Source organism: Phodopus roborovskii, unplaced genomic scaffold (assembly GCF_943737965.1).
Source record: "Phodopus roborovskii unplaced genomic scaffold, PHOROB, whole genome shotgun sequence".
Taxonomy (NCBI): Eukaryota; Metazoa; Chordata; class Mammalia; order Rodentia; family Cricetidae; genus Phodopus; species Phodopus roborovskii.
In genome coordinates this window covers 108,563-120,141 of record NW_026126101.1, presented here as the reverse complement: position 1 = coordinate 120,141, position 11,579 = coordinate 108,563, and positions in this window count along the sequence as shown.

Sequence of the window (11,579 nt, the reverse complement as noted above, 5' to 3'; positions counted from 1 at the left end):
ACATTAATGGCCAATACGGACTTTAATGAGCATTACTGACTTTAATTGCCATTCCTGACATTAATGGCCATTACTGCCTTTATGTCCATTACGCCTTTTAATGTCCAATACTGAATTTAATGTCCATTATGGCATTTATTGTCCTTCACGGATGTTAATGTCCATCAAGGCATTTATGGAAATTGAACTTTAATGGTCATTGCGGCATCAAATGTTCATTACGGGCTTGAATGTCCACAAAGGCATTAAATGGCCATTATGGACTTTAATGTCGATTATGGACTTAATGGCCATTATGACTTTTAAGGGCCAATACGGCCTTTAATAGCCCATATGGATTTTAATGGCCATTACGAAATTTAATTTCCTTTACGGACTTTAATATCCATTACGGCCTTAATGTCCATTATGACCGTAAATGGCCATTATGACCTCTAATGGCCGATACGGACTCTAATGGACATTATGGACTTAATGTCTGTTACGTACTTTAATGGGAATTACGGCCATTAATTGCCATTATATCTTTAATGGCCAATACGGCCTTTAATGGACCTTATGGACTTTAATGGCCATTACAAAATTTAATTTCCTTTACGGACTTTAATAGACATTATGAACTTTAATGGCCATTATGGCTTTTACTGTCCATTCGGACTTTATTGTCCATTACAGACTTTAATGTCCATTGGGCCTTTATGGAAATTACGACCTTTAATGTCCACTACAGCATTAAATGGCCATTATGGAATTTAATGTCGATTATAGACTTCATGGCCTTTACGGCCTTTAAGGCCAATACGGACTTTAATGTCCATTACGGCCTTTAATGGCCAGTACAGGCTTTCATGAACATTACAGCCTATAAGGTCGATTACGGCCATTATGAACATTACAACCTTTAATGGCCATTAAGACCTTCATTGCCATTGCAGCCTATAATGTCCATTACGGACGTTAATGTCCATTATGGTCATTAATGGCCATTACGGACTTAATGTTTATTATGGCCTCTAATGCCCATTGCGGATTTTAATGGCCATTACGGCCTTTAATTACCATTAAGGAGTTTAATGGCCATTACGGCCTTTGAGGCCATTACGGACTTTAATTTCCATAACGGACTTTAATGAACATTACGATCTTTAATGGCCATTAAGACCTTTATGGCCATTAAAACCTATAATGTCCATTACAGACTTTAATGTTCATTACAGACTTTTATGTCCATTACGGACTTTAATGGGCATTACGGCCTTTAATTGCCATTATGGCTTTAATGGCCATTATGGTCTTTAATGGCCAATATGGACTTTAATAGCCATTACGGACTTTAATTTAAATTACGGACTTTAATGACCATTTCGATATTTAATGGCCATTATGACCTTTATCGCCACTACAGCCTTTAATAGACATTACGGCCTTTATGGCCAATACGGACATTAAATGCCATTGCGGACTTTAATGTCCATTACGGACTTAATGGCTATTACGACCTTAAATGGCCATTACATCTTCTAATGTCCGATACGGAATCTAAAGGACATTACGGACTTTAATGTCCATTATGGTCTTTAATGACCATTATGCCTTTTATGGTCATTATGGTAATTAATGGCAATCACGGCCATTAATGGCCAATACGGACGTTAATGGCCGTTACTGACTTTAATTGCCATTATGGACTTTAATGTCCATTACGGCCTTTATGGCTATTAAGGCCTTTAATGGCCAATACGGCCTTTAATGTCCATTATGGCCTTTAATGTCCATTGCGGTATTTAATATCCTTACGGCCTGAATGTCCATTACGAACTTAAATATCCATTACGGCCTTTAAAGGCCATTACGGACGTTAATGGCCATTACGGACAATATGGCCATTACAGACTTTAATGTCCATTTCGCCCTTTAATGGCCATTACGGAGTTTGAAGACCAATATGCCTTTAATGTTCATTACGGCATTTAATGGCCATTATGATCATTAATGGCCCTCATGGACTTTAATGGTCATTACGGCATTTAATGTCCATTACGGCCTTTTTTGTCCATTATGGACTTTAATGTCAATTACTGCCTTTATGGAAATTACAATCTTTAATGGCCATTATGGCTCTTAATGGCCATTACGGACTTTAATGTCGTTTATGGACTTAATGGCCATTACGGCATTTAATGGACATTACGGAAGTTATTTTCCATTTCGGACGTAAATGTCCATTTCGGCCTTTATAGGCCATTACAGACATTAATGGACATTACGGACATTATAGCCATTATGGATTTAGTGTTCATTACAGATTTTTATGTCCATTACAGACTTAAAAGCCATTACGGAGTTAATGCCCATTACGGCCTTTAATTGCCATTATGGACTTTAATAGCAATTATGGCCAATATGGCCATTACTGACTTTAATGACCATTAAGGTATTTAATGGCCAATACAGACTTTAATTTCCATTACGGTCTTTAATGACCATTATGACCTTTATGGCCATTACAGCCTTAAATGGCCAATACGGCCTTTAATGTCCATTACGGACTTTAATATCCATTACGGCCTTAATGGCCATTATGACCTTAAATGGCCATTACGACCTAAATGGCCGATACGGACTCTAATGGACATTTCGGACATTAATGTCCATTATGGCCATTAATGACCATTATGGGCTTGAATGTCCACTACGGCATTAAATGGCCATTATTGAATTTAATGTTGATTATTGACTTCATGGCCATATGGCCTTTAAGGCCATTACGTCCTTTAATGTCCATTACAGCCCTTAATGGCCAGTACGGGCTTTAATGGACATTAAATGCCGTAATGTCCATTAAATGCCATAATGTCCAGATTTTTATGTCCATAGCAGACTTTAAAAGCCATTACGGAGTTAATGCCCATTATGGCCTTTAATTGCCATTATGGACTTTAATAGCAATTATGGCCAATATGGCCATTACTGACTTTAATGACCATTAAGGTATTTAATGGCCAATACGGACTTTAATTTCCATTACGGTCTTTAATGACCATTACGACCTTTATGGCCATTACATCCTTAAATGGCCAATACGGCCTTTAATGTCCATTACGGACTTTAATATCCATTACGGCCTTAATGGCCATTATGACCTTAAATGGCCATTACGACCTAAATGGCCGATACGGACTCTAATGGACATTTCGGACATTAATATCCATTATGGCCATTAATGACCATTATTCCTTTTATGTTCATTACGGCAATTAATGGCAATTACGGACTTTAATGGCCCATGCGGACTTGAATGGCCATTACTGACATTAATTGCCATTACGGACTTTAATGGACATTAGGGCTTTTATGGCCATTATGCCTTTTAATGACCAATATTATATTTAATGTACATTATGGCTTTTATTGTCCTTCACGGATGTTAATGTCCATCAAGTCATTTATGGAAATTACGAACTTTAATGATCATTGGGCCATTAAATGTCCATTACAGGCTTGAATGTCCACAAAGGCATTAAATGGCCATTATGGACTTTAATGTCGATTATGGACTTAATGGCCATTATGACCTTTAAGGACCAATATGGCCTTTAATGGCCCATATGGACTTTAATGGCCATTAAGAAATTTAATTTCCTTTACGGAATTTAATGGACATTATGAACTTTAATGGCCATTAAGGCTTTTAACGTCCATTCAGCCTTTATTGTCCATTACGGACTTTAATATCCACTAGGGCCTTCATGGAAATTACGACCGTTAACGGCCACTACGGCATTAAATAACCTTTACGGGCTTGAATGTCCACTACGGCATTAAATGGCCATTATGGAATTTAATGTCGATTATGGACTTCATGGCCGTTATGGCTTTTAAGTCCAATACGGACTTTAATGTCCATTAGGGCCTTTATGAACATTACGACCTTTAATGGCCATTAAGACCTCCATTGCCATTGCAGCCTATAATGTCCATTACGGAAGTTAATGTCCATTATGGATTTTAATGGCCATTTCGGACTTAATGTCTATTATGGCCTTTAATGCCCTTTGCGGATTATCATGGCCATTACGGCCTTTAATTACCATTAAGGAGTTTAATGGCCATTACGGCCTTTGAGGCCATTACGGACTTTAATTTCCATCATGGACTTTAATGAACATTACGACCTTTAATGGCCATTAAGACCTCTATGGCCATTACAGCCTATACTGTCCATTACGGACTTTTATGTCCATTACGGACTTTAATGGCCATTATGTACTTAATGTCTGTTACGGACTTTAATGGACATTATGGCCTTTAATTGCCATTATGGCTTTAATGGCCATTATGGTCATTAATGGCCAATATGGACTTTAATAGCCATTACGAACTTTAATATCCATTACGGACTTTAATGACCATTTCGATATTTAATGGCCATTATGACCTTTATCGCCACCACAGCCTTTAATAGACATTATGGCCTTTATGGCCAATACGGACTTTAAATGCCATTGCGGACTTTAATGTCCATTACGGCCTTTATGGCTATTATGGCCTTTAATGGCCAATACGGACTTTAATGGCCATTACGGACTTTAATTTCCTTTACGGACTTTAATGACCATTTTGACATGTAATGGCTATTGTGACCTTTATGGCCACTATAGACTTTAATGGCCATTAAGGCCTTTAATTGCCATTCTGGACTTTAATGGCCATGACGGCATTTATGGACATTATGGCCTTTAACAGCCAATACGGCCTTTAATGTCCATTACGGTCTTTAATGTCCATTACGGTATTTAATATCCATTACGTCCTGAATGTCCATTACGAACCTAAATATCCATTACGGCCTTTAAAGGCCATTACGTACGTTAATGGTCATTACGGACATTATGGCCATTACAGACTTTAATGTCCATTTCGCCCTTTAATGGCCATTACGGAGTTTGAAGACCAATATGCCTTTAAGGTTCATTACGGCATTTAATGGCCATTATGAACATTAATGGCCATCATGGACTTTAATGGTCATTACGGCATTTAATGTCCATTATGGCCTTTATTGTCCATTACGGACTTTAATGTCAATTACTGCCTTTATGGATATTACAATCTTTAATGGCCATTATGGCATTTAATGGCCATTACGGACTTTAATGTCATTTATGGACTTAATGGCCATTACGGCATTTAATGGACATTACGGAAGTTATTTTCCATTTCGGACATAAATGTCCATTTCGGCCTTTATAGGCCATTACAGACATTAATGGACATTAAGGACATTATAGCCATTATGACATTTAGTGTTCATTACAGATTTTTATGTCCATTACAGACTTTAAAAGCCATTACGGAGTTAATGCCCATTACAGCCTTTAATTGCCATTATGGCCTTTAATAGAATTATGGCCAATATGGCCATTACTGACTTTAATGACCATTAAGGTATTTAATGGCCAATACGGACTTTAATTTCCATTACGGATTTAATGACCATTACGAACTTTTTGGCCATTAGAGCCTTAAATGGCCATTACGGACTTTAATGGCCATTATGGACTTTAATATCCATTACGGCCTTAATGGCCATTAGGACCTCTAATGGCCGATACGGACTCTAATGGACATTACGGACTTTAATGTCCATTATGGCCATTAATGACCATTATTCCTTTTATGTTCATTACGGCAATTAATGGCAATTACGGACTTTAATGGCCCATGCGGACTTTAATGGCCATTACTGACATTAATTGCCATTACGGACTTTAATGGCCATTACGGCCTTTATGGCCATTATGGATTTTAATGGCCAATACTGTATTTAATGTCCATGATGGCCTTTATTGTCCTTCACGGATGTTAATGTCCATCAAGGCATTTATGGAAATTACGAACTTTAATGGTCATTGGGGCATTAAATGTCCATTATGTGCTTGAATGTCCACAAAGGTATTAAATGGCCATTATGGACTTTAATGTCGATTATGGACTTAATGGCCATTATGACCTTTAAGGGACAATATGGCCTTTAATGGCCCGTATGGACTTTAATGGCCATTACGAAGTTTAATTTCTTTACGGACTTTAATGGACATTATGAACTTTAATGGCCATTACGGACTTTAATATCCATTACGGCCTTAATGGCCATTACGACCTTAAATGGCCATTACGACCTCTAATGGCCAATACGGACTCTAATGGACATTACGGACTTTAATGTTCATTATGGCCATTAATGACCATTATTCCTTTTATGGTCATTAAGGCAATTAATGGCAATTACGGACATTAATGGCTAATTCGGAAGTTAATGGCTATTACTGACTTTAATTGCCATTACGGACATTAATGGCCATTACGGCCTTCATGGCCATTACGGCATTTAATGGCCAATACTGAATTTATTGTCCATTACGGCCTTTATTGTCCTTCACGGATGTTAATGTCCATCAAGGCATTTATGGAAATTACGAACTTTAATGGTCATTGCGGCATCAAATGGCCATTACAGGCTTGAATGTCCACAAAGGTATTAAATGGCCATTATGGACTTTAATGTCGATTATGGACTTAATGGCCATTATGACGTTTAAGGGCCAATACGGCCTTTAATGGCCCATATGGACTCTAATGTCCATTACGAAATTTAATTTCTTTTACGGAATTTAATGGACATTATGAACTTTAATGGCCATTAAGGCTTTTATTGTCCATTCGGGTTTATTTGTCCATTACGGACTTTAATGTCCATTAGGGCCTTTATGGAAATTACGAACTTTAATGGCCACTACGGCATTAAATAACCATTACGGGCTTGAATGTCCACTACGGCATTAAATGGCCATTATGGAATTTAATGTCGATTATAGACTTCATGGCCTTTACGGCCTTTAAGGCCAATACGCACTTTAATGTCCATTACGGCCTTTAATGGCCAGTACAGGCTTTCATGAACATTACGGCCTTTAAGGTCCATTACGGCCATTATGAACATTACGACCTTTAATGGCCATTAAGACCTTCATTGCCATTGCAGCCTATAATGTCCATTACGGACGTTAATGTCCATTATGGATTTTAATGGCCATTTCGGACTTAATGTCTATTATGGCCTTTAATGCCCATTGCGGTTTTTAATGGCCATTACGCCCTTTAATTACCATTAAGGAGTTTAATGGCCATTACGGCCTTTGAGGCCATTACGGACTTTAATTTCCATATTGGACTTTTTTCAACATTACGACCTTTAATGGCCATTAAGACCTCTATGGCCATTAAAGCCTATAATGTCCATTACGGACTTTAATGTTCATTACAGACTTTTATGTCCATTACGGACTTTAATAGCCATTACGTACTTAATGTCTGTTAAGGACTTTAATGGGCATTACGGCCTTTAATTGCCATTATGGCTTTAATGGCCATTATGGTCTTTAATGGCCAATATGGACTTTAATAGCCATTACGAACTTTAATTTCCATTACGGACTTTAATGACCATTTCCATATTTAATAGCCATTATGAACTTTATCGCCACTACAGCCTTTAATAGACATAATGGCATTTATGGTCAATACGGACTTTAAATGCCATTGCGGACTTTAATGTCCATTACGGCCTTTATGGCTATTATGCCTTTTAATGACCGTTACGGACTTTAATTTCCTTTACGGACTTTAATGACCATTTCGAAATGTAATGGCTATTATGACCTTCATGGCCACTATAGCCTTTAATGGCCATTACGGCATTTAATGGCCATTACGGCCTTTAATTGCCATTCTGGACTTTAATGGCCATGACGGCATTTATGGACATTATGGCCTTTAACAGCCAATACGGCCTTTAATGTCCATTACGGTCTTTAATGTCCATTACGGTATTTAATATCCATTACGTCCTGAATGTCCATTACGAACCTAAATATCCATTACGGCCTTTAAAGGCCATTACGGACGTTAATGGTCATTACGAACATTATGGCCATTACAGACTTTAATGTCCATTTCGCTCTTTAATGGCCATTACGGAGTTTGAAGACCAATATGCCTTTAATGTTCATTACAGCATTTAATGGCCATCATGGACTTTAATGGTCATTACGGCATTTAATGTCCTTTACGGCCTTTATTGTCCATTACGGACTTTAATGTCAATTACTGCCTTTATGGATATTACAATCTTTAATGGGCATTATGGCATTTAATGGCCATTACGGACTTTAAAGTCGTTTATGGACTTAATGGCCATTACGGCATTTAATGGACATTACGGAAGTTATTTTCCAGTTCAGACGTAAATGTCCATTTCGGCCTTTATAGGCCATTACAGACATTAATGGACATTATGGACATTATAGCTATTATGGCATTTAGTGTTCATTATGGATTTTTATGTCCATTACAGACTTTAAAAGCCATTATGGCCTTTAATAGAATTATGGCCAATATGGACATTACTGACTTTAATGACCATTAAGGTATTTAATGGCCAATACGGACTTTAATTTCCATTACGGACTTTAATGACCATTACGAACTTTTTCGCCATTAGAGCCTTAAATGGCCATTACGGACTTTAATGGCCATTATGGACTTTAATATCCATTACGGCCTTAATGGCCATTACGACCTCTAATGGCCGATACGGACTCTAATGGACATTACGGACTTTAATGTCCATTATGGTCTTTAATGACCATTATGCCTTTTATGGTCATTATGGTATTTAATGGCAATCACGGCCATTAATGGCCAATACGGACTTTAATGGCCGTTACTGACTTTAATTGCCATTACGGACATTAATGGCCATTACGGCTTTTAATGGCCAATACTGAATTTAATGTCCATTACTGCCTTTATTGTCCTTCACGGATGTTAATGTCCATCAAGTCATTTATGGAAATTACGAACTTTAATGGTCATTGGGGCATTAAATGTCCATTAGGTGCTTGAATGTCCACAAAGGTATTAAATGGCCATTATGGACTTTAATGTCGATTATGGACTTAATGGCCATTATGACCTTTAAGGACCAATATGGCCTTTAATGGCCCGTATGGACTTTAATGGCCATTACGAAGTTTAATTTCTTTACGGACTTTAATGGACATTATGAACTTTAATGGCCATTACGGACTTTAATATCCATTACGGCCTTAATGGCCATTACGACCTTAAATGGCCATTACGACCTCTAATGGCCGATACGGACTCTAATGGACATTACGGACTTTAATGTTCATTAAGGCCATTAATGACCATTATTCCTTTTATGGTCATTAAGGCAATTAATGGCAATTACGGACATTAATGGCTAATTCGGAAGTTAATGGCTATTACTGACTTTAATTGCCATTACGGACATTAATGGCCATTACGGCCTTCATGGCCATTACGGCATTTAATGGCCAATACTGAATTTAATGTCCATTACGGCCTTTATTGTCCTTCACGGATGTTAATGTCCATCAAGGCATTTATGGAAATTACGAACTTTAATGGTCATTGCGGCATCAAATGGCAATTACAGGCTTGAATGTCCACAAAGGCATTAAATGGCCATTATGGACTTTAATGTCGATTATGGACTTAATGGCCATTATGACCTTTAAGGGCCAATACGGCCTTTAATGGCCCATATGGACTCTAATGTCCATTACGAAATTTAATTTCCTTTACGGAATTTAATGGACATTATGAACTTTAATGGCCATTAAGGCTTTTAATGTCCATTCGGACTTTATTTGTCCATTACGGACTTTAATGTCCATTATGGCCTTTATGGAAATTACGAACATTAATGGCCACTACGGCATTAAATAACCATTACGGGCTTGAATGTCCACTACGGCATTAAATGGCCATTATGGAATTTAATGTCGATTATAGACTTCATGGCCTTTACGGCCTTTAAGGCCAATACGCACTTTAATGTCCATTACGGCATTTAATGGCCAGTACAGGCTTTCATGAACATTACGGCCTTTAAGGTCCATTACGGCCATTATGAACATTACGACCTTTAATGGCCATTAAGACCTTCATTGCCATTGCAGCCTATAATGTCCATTACGGACGTTAATGTCCATTATGGACATTAATGGCCATTACGGACTTAATGTCTATTATGGCCTTTAATGCCCATTGCGGATTTTAATGGCCATTACGGCCTTTAATTACCATTAAGGAGTTTAATGGCCATTACGGCCTTTGAGGCCATTACGGACTTTAATTTCCATAACGGACTTTAATGAACATTACGATCTTTAATGGCCATTAAGACCTTTATGGCCATTACAACCTATAATGTCCATTACGGAATTTAATGTTCATTACGGCTTTTATATCCATTACGGACTTTAATGGGCATTACGTACTTAATGTCTGTTACGGACTTTAATGGGCATTACGGACTTTAAACGCCATTATGACTTTAATGGCCATTATGGTCTTTAAGGGCCAATATGGACTTTAATAGCCATTACGGACTTTAATTTAAATTATGGACTTTAATGACCATTTCGATGTTTAATGGCCATTATGACCTTTATCGCCACTACAGCCTTTAATAGACATTACGGCCTTTATGGCGAATACGGACTTTAAATGCCATTGCGGACTTTAATGTCCATTACGGCCTTTATGGCTATTAAGGCCTTTAATGGCCAATACGGACTTTAATGGCCATCACGAACTTTAACATCCATTACGGACTTAAAGGCCATTACGACCTTAAATGGCCATTACGTGTTCTAATGTCCGATACGGACTCTAAAGGGCATTACGGACTTTAATGACCATTATGGTCTTTAATGACCATTATGCCATTTATGGTCATTATGGTAATTAATGGCAATCACGGCCATTAATGGCCTATACGGACTTTAATGGCCGTTACTGACTTTAATTGCCATTATGGACTTTAAAGTCCATTACGGCCTTTATGGCTATTAAGGCCTTTAATGGCCAATACGGACTTTAATGGCCATTACGGCCTTTAATGTCCATTGCGGTATTTAATATACATTATGGCCTGAATGTCCATTACGAACTTAAATATACATTACGGCCTTTAAAGGCCATTACGGATGTTAATGGCCATTACGGACATTATGGCCATTACAGACTTTAATGTCCATTTCGCCCTTTAATGGCCATTACGGAGTTTGACGACCAATATGCCTTTAATGTTCATTACGGCATTTAATGGCCATTATGAACATTAATGACCCTCATGGACTTTAATGGTCATTACGGCATTTAATGTCCATTACGGCCTTTTTTGTCCATTATGGACTTTAATGTCAATTACTGCCTTTATGGAAATTACAATCTTTAATGGCCATTATGGCATTTAATGGACATCACGGACTATAATGTCGAATATGGACTTAATGGACATTACGACATTTAATGGACATTACGGAAGTTACTTTCCATTTCGGACATAAATGTCCATTTCGGCCTTTATAGGCCATTACAGGCATTAAAATGGACATTACGGACATTATGGCTTTAGTGTTCATTATGGATTTTTATGTCCATTACAGACTTTAAAAGCCATT